This window comes from Marmota monax, unplaced genomic scaffold (assembly GCF_021218885.2).
Source record: "Marmota monax isolate L192 unplaced genomic scaffold, Marmota_monax_Labrador192_F-V1.1 WCK01_AAM20220418_F8-fsc00050, whole genome shotgun sequence".
NCBI classification, from domain to species: Eukaryota; Metazoa; Chordata; class Mammalia; order Rodentia; family Sciuridae; genus Marmota; species Marmota monax.
In genome coordinates, this window is record NW_026694552.1 from 9,399,784 (window position 1) to 9,410,451 (window position 10,668).

Sequence of the window (10,668 nt, forward strand, 5' to 3'; positions counted from 1 at the left end):
AGCTAGCCTCAGCAATTTAGCAAGGCCCTAAGAAACTTGGTGAGAGTCTGTTTCAAAATAAAATATAAAAAGGGTATTACTGATACCCCTCCCCCAAAGAGCACTTATTGCACTCCTATTGTCTGTCAGGTAACTGTGGACATTTCTGCTAACGTTAATATTTCCAGTAAAAATCATCTCTAAGGTGACTAATTGATAGTAAAGCTCATTGAAAGCCACTAGATGCACCCATTGAGTCACATTTATCCGGAGATTCTCTTGAGCCCTCAAGACAAAAACACCAGATTCAGAAAACCGGAGTTTTATTGCACCAGTATTGCTTGCACAGTGGGCATAGTGGTCCTTCTGAAGCATGTGTACATAATCATATACATATTATATGATTATATCATATCATATCAGTACATACTGATACTATATTCTCCACACATGGATTACCTATCTTACCAAATGTTAATTCATTGTTTTCTAGTTCACTGTACAAGGTTTATTTTTCATTGCATCTCTCCACATTGAAAGTCAAAGAGATCTTTTCTGTAAATAGAAGTGGATAAGTGAATTAGGATCTCAAGAATGAGCTTTTGGTCAAGTTCTCTACTGCCAGTGTGCACAAATGACTGCATTCCCTCTGCCACTTGTTAGCCATGCATCTTTCTCACCTTCCCTGGTAGGTTTCCTCCAACTATTTTTCTATTTCTAAGAAATGAACTAGAAATAATTTTTGTGTGTTAGCAAAGTACCAGTATCTTCTACCAAAAAATAAATTTAAAAGGCTTTTCCACTTACCACAGAAACTTGGAAATACTGAGTCCAAGCATTATTCCACAGCTTAGCCCTACTAGCTTCATTGCTGAAACTCTAGTCAGGTTCAAGTCCCTTACTTCCTACTGAAGTAGGGAGGAGCTAACACCCAAGGTGCACCATGATTTATGATTCTTCTACATATTCTGTGTGTCTCAACCCCCAAATATTTGATTGGCATCTGTTGGATTCCCATACACCTATATTAAGCACTACTGTTAACATTGCCTATACCAGTTAGCATTAATCCTATAGCAGTACCACTGTCCAATTATTCCTTACTTGCCACTCTAGTTATTGTATCCATAATATTTTCCCCAGTCCCTGAGGCTAAGAGAACTCTGGGTAGGGCACTGGGGTGACTCATTCACTTGTGTCTTTGCACCTGTTTTGGGAGTGCTTTTTTAGTTTTCCACAGTCACTGAACCAGGGAGTAAGTTTCCCCCTGTCCATTCCTGGATCTTGTCTGGTCAACCTCTGCATAGCCTAGCCCCTTTTGGGCCCACTGTCTCCATTAGAAGTTAATCCACAGCTTTTGCTATAGCCATTGCTTTATACACTTTCTGTGTTCTTCCAAGCAGCCAACCTTGGAATAAAAAGGAAATTGGCTGTTTGACCCCATTGTACATGTACTTGAACATTTTACCTAGAGTATCCTGGTCCTATTCTCTAGAGACATATGCTCCTACAAACCAAGAAGCAAGACTCTATTACCATTAAGGGGAAATACACAAAAGGTAAATGAGAGCTAAGTTCTTAAAACTACATGTGAATCTACAATTATATCAACATAATTTGCAATAAGAAAAGTAACGGATTGTGACAACCTCCCACATGACATTTCAGAGGTCATGCCAACTCCCAACTTCCAATTACCTTGTTATCAAGGACTTCCCTACTAATTTAATTCCACCTGTCACTTGTCCCATGCACTTTAGGTAGTAGGACTTACTCTTTCTCTTCAAGGTACTTATAAGGTCTCAATGGGGAAGCAGAAAATCCAAATATTATTGCTTATGAGTTCTTCCCTGTGAATATGGATCAAGTTGTTATTTTGCCTATAGTGTCACACAGGAATAAAATTTGTAATGAGAAACAACTTTTTATTTTGCAACTGGTAAAACCAAATTGCTTTGAAAATACAGAAGGACAATGCCATGTTCTAATAACGTTATACTACAGAATAAAGCTCTTGTCAGTATGTCCTGAAACCCCACAGGCACAACTGAACAACCCTGACATGTTTTCCACATTTTCTTTCTAAACTCCTTTGAACAGATATTAATAAATGGAGTTAAATTCCCTTTCACATTTAAGTTTATTTAGCTGATACAATTCAGATATTTTTAAAATCATTTAAATAGCATTCAAATAGGGAGCAGGAATTACCAAAATATTCCCCTGAGTAAAATCTTACTCCCTTTTGTTACCATGTCCACCTTTAGCAATGATTTTTGTTTTCATTTTGGTTATATTGTGTTTAGTAAGCTATTTTTCACCTGAAGTAGAACTGTATCTCTTATAAACTACTTTCAGGGTATTTCTATCATAAGACTTTATTGAGTTGATTGTGTTATCAATCTAACCAACACCAACATACCTAACTAACATGAAGATGCTATATGTAATATATAATGTGTGTGTGTGTGTGTGTGTGTGTGTGTATATATATATATATATATATATATATATATATATATATATATATATATATATATATATATATATATACATATATAAATACCCCACCCCACAGTAGGCAGGGTCATATTACCAAATCCTGACCAATGAAGGTTGTATCCTTCATACTAAGAAATAATACTAAAAAGTTCATACAAGAAGCAACACATGGAAAGGAGAGAAGGATAGAATATCTTAAAGAGATGGGGAAGATCAGTAGTGTAGAAGAAGGAGATCAAGAGGCAGAGTGGAGGGATGGGAAAAGGGAGGCAACACAGAATTAATTCTTTAAAAAAATCACACTTTATGCATATTTAAATATACCACAGGGGTCTGGGGTTGTGGCTCAGCGGTAGAGTGCTTGCCTCACACGCACGAGGCCCTGGGTTCAATCCTCAGCATCACATAAAAATAAATAAGTGAAATAAAGGTATTGTGTCCAACTATAACTAAAAAACAAATATTTAAAAAAATAAATACATATACCATAGGCAAGTTCACCTTTATGTATAAATAAAAATAAATAAATAGATAAGTGTAAGGAAGTCTAGCAGAGTAGAGGAAGGAGAAGAGGAGAGGGGAGGATAGATGGGAAAAGGGTCAGATTGTGAACTGAAATTGAATTCCATGCATGTATGATTTTGTAGGGATGAACCCAACTCCTATGTATAACTACAATGCTGTAATAAAAAAAGAAGCAACATAGATGAATTTTTCAATTCCATGGAAGATTCTGCTTCATGGCAAAGTTGTATGGATGACACTTGGGCTGATCTGTTTACCAGTGATACAGGCATGTGTATTATTATAGTAATCCAGAACATTTCCCTTTCAGAAGTGCTCATATATGGAGCAAAGGCATCAATTCCAGGATCAATGAAATCCTCTTTAATTAGCTCTATGGTAAACTCTTGTAATCTTTGCTAACTCAATAGGTTTTTGAGTATTACTAACACCAACTTAAGCACCTCCATCAAATGATATGTCAACTGAAGCACTGCATAGGTTATTAAAGAAGCTAGGTCCTTGGTGTCATTTTCACTAACATCTATATTTTAAGGGGTACAATGTTGGTTATGCTGGACCTACACACTTTCTATGACCCCTCTGGGAGCCATTGTTCCTCTGATGTGAACTGTGAGGTGTACTACATAGTTTCAGGCTTAATAATCAATAAGATGCTATGTACCTATCTGAGTTCACATCTTTCTCAGATCTTCAGGTTTTCTACCAGAATTTTTCTTTTTCCATCTTTGAAGAAACACCTACCCCATATTTATCATTGTTGTGGTACCTGGCTCTAGCAGATATGGCACCTGCAGCTATGGGACCAAGGACAAATACAAGCTTGGCTCCTTAGCCTCTAAGTGTCTGGGAATTAAAGGAATGAACTCTGTCTGGAGAGGCACTTACTTTGCTGATAAACATATGGATGGTGGTCTGGTTGCTTTCCTTTGATTTCCTATTGGCTGGAGTATATACTGTAGCCTTCTATGATAGGTCCAACCCATTTGCTCCCATATAGATGGGGCAGTCATTTTGGGCTCACCAGGGTGGGGGCAGGTAGGCCTTAATTCCTCAACAGTACCCAGAACCCTTAATGCAGCTCCTGTCAACAAACTCTAATAGCATGATCGTGTTTGTTCCATTCAAGTTTATTGCAAAATGCCTTAGAGGTCAACCTGCACGTTTCTAATAATTTCCAATTTAGTCTATATCAGGTTCCTATTTATTTATTGGGTACCAGGGATTGAACTTAGGGGCACTCAACCACTAAGCCACATCCCCAGCCCTTTTTATATTTTATTTAGAGACAGGGTCTCACTGAGTTGCTTAGGCTGCTTATGAACTTTGGATCCTCCTGCCTCAGCCTCTGAGGTCACTGGGATTACAGGCATGTGTCACCATGCTCAACAGGTTCCTAAATCTTTACAACTCCTAGTGCTTCTCTCATAGTACCTTAGAAGAGGAATTTCTCATCAAAAATAAGTTTATGAGGGTAAAATCATCCTTCCTAGCACAGTAGTACAAAAAAATGCCCAATATTGGTTTCCAGTGCCTGTGGCTCTTGCCTCAACTTGACTAGACTACAAGCTGCCAAGTCTAAATTATAGATGCCCCTTAGGCCAATATGGAATCAAATTTAAGATTTTAGAGCAAGATTAGAATTTCTTTTCTAAACATTAATTTCCTCAATTTTAAAAGGAAAGCAAAAAGTACATGAAGAGTGTGAAGAATTAAAAAAAAAACTTAGCTTATCAATATGCTTGCCATGCCACAAAGTGGATAATCAATGAATAGTTACTACTTTTATTATTTAACCTTTTCAAAAAACTCCCTAGCTGAACTAGAACACCTTCCATAGTTTTTACTGCTCTGAGTCAGTTTTGCCCAGCAGTCCAAAAGCAGAAAAGTTTTTCCATAATATCATAGCCATTGATAGAGATCTTCTGGTTCTCAGTAGGGCACACCCATGTGGGCTCCAGTTGGTAAAATATGCTGATAGTGCGTGCATCCCCATTAAAATCAGGCAACTTTATTGTATTTAAATTATACTTAAATGGAGTTGAAACTTAAAAAGAACTTATATGATTGTGTTTGTGTGAGAGAAAGAATGTGTGTATGTACAATCTGACCACTTATCACCATCTTCACTGCAACTCATTTGATCCAAGTCATATTTATCACTCTTGAGATTTTTTATAATAGCCCCATTTAGACTATACTTTTTCAAACAGAACTCCTGATCTACTTTTCCTCATAACATCTATAAATTCTTTCAGTTTCTATAATTTATTTATTTACTATGCCTATTGTCAGACTATTTATAGATAAACATAAATACTACTAGGGCAGGCTTCCTCAGTTACAAGGTAGTCACTTAATAAAATTTAGTTGACTAAGTGAAAGTTGACTGTTACTTTTTCAAACTGTTTTCTCTTGGTTCAGAAACCACTCTTTCCTAATCATTGTCTTACCTTTTTGGTTACCAGTTCTCTAGTTCCTTTTCTATAGTCCTACTTGTAGCTATCCCTTATGTGTGGATATATTCCTGGATGTTTCCATAGTCTGTTGTATTCACATCTATGTCTCTAGCTCCCATCCATATTGTGACTCCAAAATTAATATCTTCAGCCCATGTCAACTCCAGAAATTTACTGTAATCTAAATGCCTATTCAAAGTCTCCACTAATATGTCCCAAAGATACTCAATCTTAAGTTATAAAAAAACACATTTATAATATTAGATCTATTCTTTGAATTCTCCTTCTCAGTATCACCCAAGTCAGATGTCTACACACCCTTCCTGAGTACCCCTTCATAAAATTTACCCTTACTATTTCCTCAGTTACCAGGTTCTCTTTTTAAATTTTTTTTGAGTTCTTTATTAACATTTTTAATATACTTCTTTTATTAATTCTAATCAGTTATATGTGACAGCAGAAATCTTTTCAATTCATTGTACACAAATAGAGCATGATTTTTCATTTCTCTGGTTGTACACAATGTAGAGTTGTACCACATGTGTAGTCATACATGTACCTAAGGTAATTATGTTCATCTCATTCCACCATCTTTCCTGCCCCCATACCCCCTCTCCACCTCTGCCTCCCCTTTGCCCAGTCCCAGGTCCTCCATTTTACCATGCCCCTTCCATTATGGATCAGCATCCACTTATCATAGAGAACATTCAGCCTTTGTTTTTTGGGGGATTGGCTTACTTCGCTAAGCCTGATAATATCCAACTCCATCCATTTACCTGCAAATGCCATGATTTTATTATCTTTTAATGTTGAGTAATAATACATTGTGTATATATACCACAGTTTCTTTATCCATTCATCTATTGAAAGGCACCTAGGTTGCTTCCACTGTTTAGTTATTGTGAATTTCGCAGCTATCAACATTGAAGTGGCTGCGTCACAGTAGTATTCTGATTTTAAGTCCTTTGGGTATAGACCAAGGAGTGGGATAGCTGGGTCAAATGGAGGTACCATTCCCAGTTTTCCAAGGAATCTCCATACTGCTTTCCATGTTTGCTGTACCAATTTGCAGTCCCACCAGCAATATATGAGTGCGCCATTTTCCCCGCATTCTTGCCAACACTTACTGTTGTTTGTATTCTTAATAGCTGCCATTCTGACTGACATGAGATAAAATCTTAAAGTGGTTTTGATTTGCATTTCTCTGATTACTAGAGATGTTGAACAATTTTTCATATATTTATTGATTGATTGTATTTCTTCTTCTGAGAAGTGCCAAATTCTCTTGATTTATCCCATTAAATATCTCTTAAACCATCCCTTTCTCTTTGCCTATAGTATTATTTGTGAATAGTTCAATAATCCAGGAAAATAAGAAATGAAGGCCTGAGGAAAGTGGTATCTCAGATTCCACTCTTGGTATCCTTCTAATTCACACTGCTGCTAGTGTTGTTGCTAAAATGGAATCTGAATAGGTGATGTCCTTGCTTTAATTCTTTCCAAGGACTCTGGCACCATCAGGATGAGCCACTGGCTCTGTGGTACATCTCCTTATGTAGATCTTGCCCTGAAGCTCAAGAGTTTCTCTATTACTTTCAGAACAGAAAGTATAACTCCTAGATGCAGGTCCACAAAGGATCTGGGAACCACATAGGAGAGTCACATCAAGAAATCAAAATTGAGGATTGGGGTTGTGGCTCAGTGGCAGAGCGCTTGCCTAGCATGCATGAAGCCCTGGGTTGGATCCTCAGCACCACATAAAAACAAATAAATAAATAAATAAAGGTTAAATTAAAAAAATTAGTTCTAGGTGGACACAATATCTTTATTTTTATTTATTTATTTTTATTTGATGCTGAAGATTGAACTCAGGGCCTCATGCATGTGAAGCAAGCGCTCTACCACTGAGCTACAATCCCAGCCCTTAAGGTTAAATTCTTAAAAAAGAAATAAAAATTGAGGGAGGTTAATGATGGGGCATTTGCCTTGCATGTTAGAGGCCCTTGATTCAGCCCACAGAACTGTAAAAAGAAAAAAAAATAAAATTTGGTGATCACTTAGCCAGGAAGGAGTACAAAAAAAGATGGTGAAGAACATTGACTATATTTTGTAATAGCAAACTCTTCTGTACAATAGTTTTGTAGGAAAAGTATATAAGCATGATGATATAATTAGTTATAAGGCTGAGAACTCATGGAGAAGTAAGGAGGAGAAGATATTTTTGCACTGTCCATCAGAGAAGAATTGTTTAGTTGTTCCCATCCCATGGGGTTTGGATTTGTCTTTTCAGTTGCTGCAAAAAAGTTTAAAAAAGTTTTTTTTTATAACTTTCCTTCCATCCTGGAAGGATGCTAACTAATTTTCCTCTTATTTTGATGCTTCAGAAGGTATGGGCCTTCTGAATGAAATTGACTAGCAATCTGAATGAAATTGATTTATTTAGCATTCTTGGAAATGGACCTACAGTGATCTAGAGCTAGACACATATATTTTATTTTAGATTAAAGTGGGTTCTTAAAATTTTACCCTGAGAAGCCAGGCATGATAGCACATGCCTGTAATCCCAGCAACTCAGGAGGCTGAGGCAGGAGGACTGAGAGTTCAAGGCCGGACTCAGCAACATAGCAAGACCCTGTCTCTAAATAAGATATAAAGGGGCTAGGGTTGTGGCTCAGTGGTAGAGTGCTTGCCTAGCATGAGAGGCCCTGGGTTTGATCCTCAGCAGTACATATAAATAAATAAAAACAAAGGTATTGTGTCCAACTAAAACTAAAAAAAAATAATATCCCACTTGTAAGAGGATGAATTTGGACACTTATTGCACATCATATAAAAAAATAAATTCAAGTGCATCCAAGGCCTAAACATAAAAGCTAAAACTTCAAAAATCTTAAAAAGAACAAATAGATATCACACCAAAGCCATAAGTAACAAAATAAAAAATAGCTAAATTAGGCATCAACAAAATTAAAAATTTGAGGGGCTGGGGATGTGGCTCAAGCGGTAGTACACTCGCCTGGCATGCGTGCGGCCCAGGTTCGATACTCAGCACCACATACAAACAAAGATGTTGTGTCCGCCGAAAACTAAAAAATAAATATTAAAAATTCTCTCTCTCTTAAAAAAAAAAGAAAGTCAGATGTTTAAAAAAATTAAAAATTTTGTGCTTCACAGAACATCATCAAGAAATAGAAAATAACCCACAAAATGGGAGAAAATACATTGGGACTCACATATCTGTTAAATGGCTGAGACCCAGAATATATAACAGCTACAATTCGATAATAAAATGATAAATAACCTAATTAAAATGGGCAAATGACTTAAAATCAGCCATACTACAGTGATGTGGCCATATCAATGTTTATAGCAGCTGAATTCACAATAGCTAAGTTATGGAACCAACCTAGGTGCCCTTCAACAGATGAATGGATAAAGAAAATGTGGTATACAAGAATAGGAAGTGAAGTTATACTCCATGTATGTATAACATGTCAAAATATACTCTACTTTCATGTGCATCTAAAAAGAACAAATAAAAATTTTTAAAAGAGAAAATGTGCTATATATACACAATGGAGTATTACTCAGTCATAATGAAGAATGAAATTATGGTATTTGCTGGTATGTGGATAGAACTGGAGAATGTCGTGCTAAGTGAAATAAGCCAATCCCCAAAAAACACAGGACAAATGTTCTCTCTGATATACAGATGCTACCATATAATATGTGGGGGAGGGAAGAATAGAAGTTCATTTGAGTAGACAAAAGAGAAGGAAGGGAATAGAAAAGACAGTAGAATGAATCAGACGTAACTTTCCTATGTTTATATATGAATACACCACCAGTGTAACTCCATGTCATGTACAACCACAAGAATGGGATCCTAATTTTAATAAGTTATACTCCATGTATCAATAATATGTCAAAATATACTCTACTGTCACATATATCTAAAAAGAAGAAATAAATAATAAAATGGAAAAATGGGCAAAAGATCTAAATAAAATTACAGCAGCATAATTCACAATAACCAAACTATGGAACCAGCCCAGGTGTCCATCAATGGATGAATGAATAAAGAAAATATGGTATGGAGTTTTATTCAGCCATACAGAAGAATGTCATTCGCAGGGAAATGGATGGAACTTGAGAGCATTATGTTAAAGTGAAATGAGCCAAACTCAGAAAGCCAAGGGTCATATGTTTTCTCTCATATGTGGAAGTTTGAGAGGACACAGATAAGAAAGTGGGATCTCATGAAAATTGAAGGGAGTTGAGTAATAGGAAAAGGACCAGGGGGAGCAAGGATGAAAGGGAAAGGGGAGTACTGGGGAACTATACAGACCAAATTATGCTGTTATATCATGTCTATGACTATTTAACAACAAATTCCACTATTATGTTTAATTATAATGCCCAAATAAAATACGGAAAATTTAAAAAATAATAATAAAGTAAAACAGAAAACAGGATAGGAGATAGAGCAATTCCAATGAGATGAACATAATCATCAGCCCCAAAAGTTTCTCAGGTCTCCTTATATTTCTTTCCTTCCAGATAACTAATATAGTACTCTGTTACAAGAAAGTAGTTTGCATTTTCTACATATTATATGAATGAAATCAAGAAGCAAATATTTTTTCTTTCATTCAGCATAATTATTTTGAGATTCACTCATGTTGTATCAAAGATACTTTATATATGCATGTCAAGATGGATGTTCTTTTTTTTTAGTTGTAGCTGGACACAATACCTTTATTTATTTTTATGTGGTACTGAGGATCGAACCCAGTGCCTAACACATGCTAGGCAAGTGCTTTACCACTGAGCCACAACCCCAGCCTCAGGATGGATGTTTTTAATCAATAAAAGAATAAATTGCCGTCAATATCACACCCACACTCATTCTTTGAAACCCCTATGAGAGCTATGATGGATAGTCCCCATTTGTATGTGTGAAAATGAAATAAACTGAACTTGGCTTTCAAAGAAAGAAAGAAAAAAGGCAGAAGAAAAGAAAGAATAAAGAAAATATACTTTGGAATGTATTAGTGCATTAGATTCCTTTTGGGAAAACCAAGTCTAACTACACATTATATACATAGATGAACTATAAGAGGTAAAAATTCTGAGCAAACATTTTGTATGCTATTTGCACAGTCCTTGGTACAATATTATAGTTACACACCTGGTAATATAG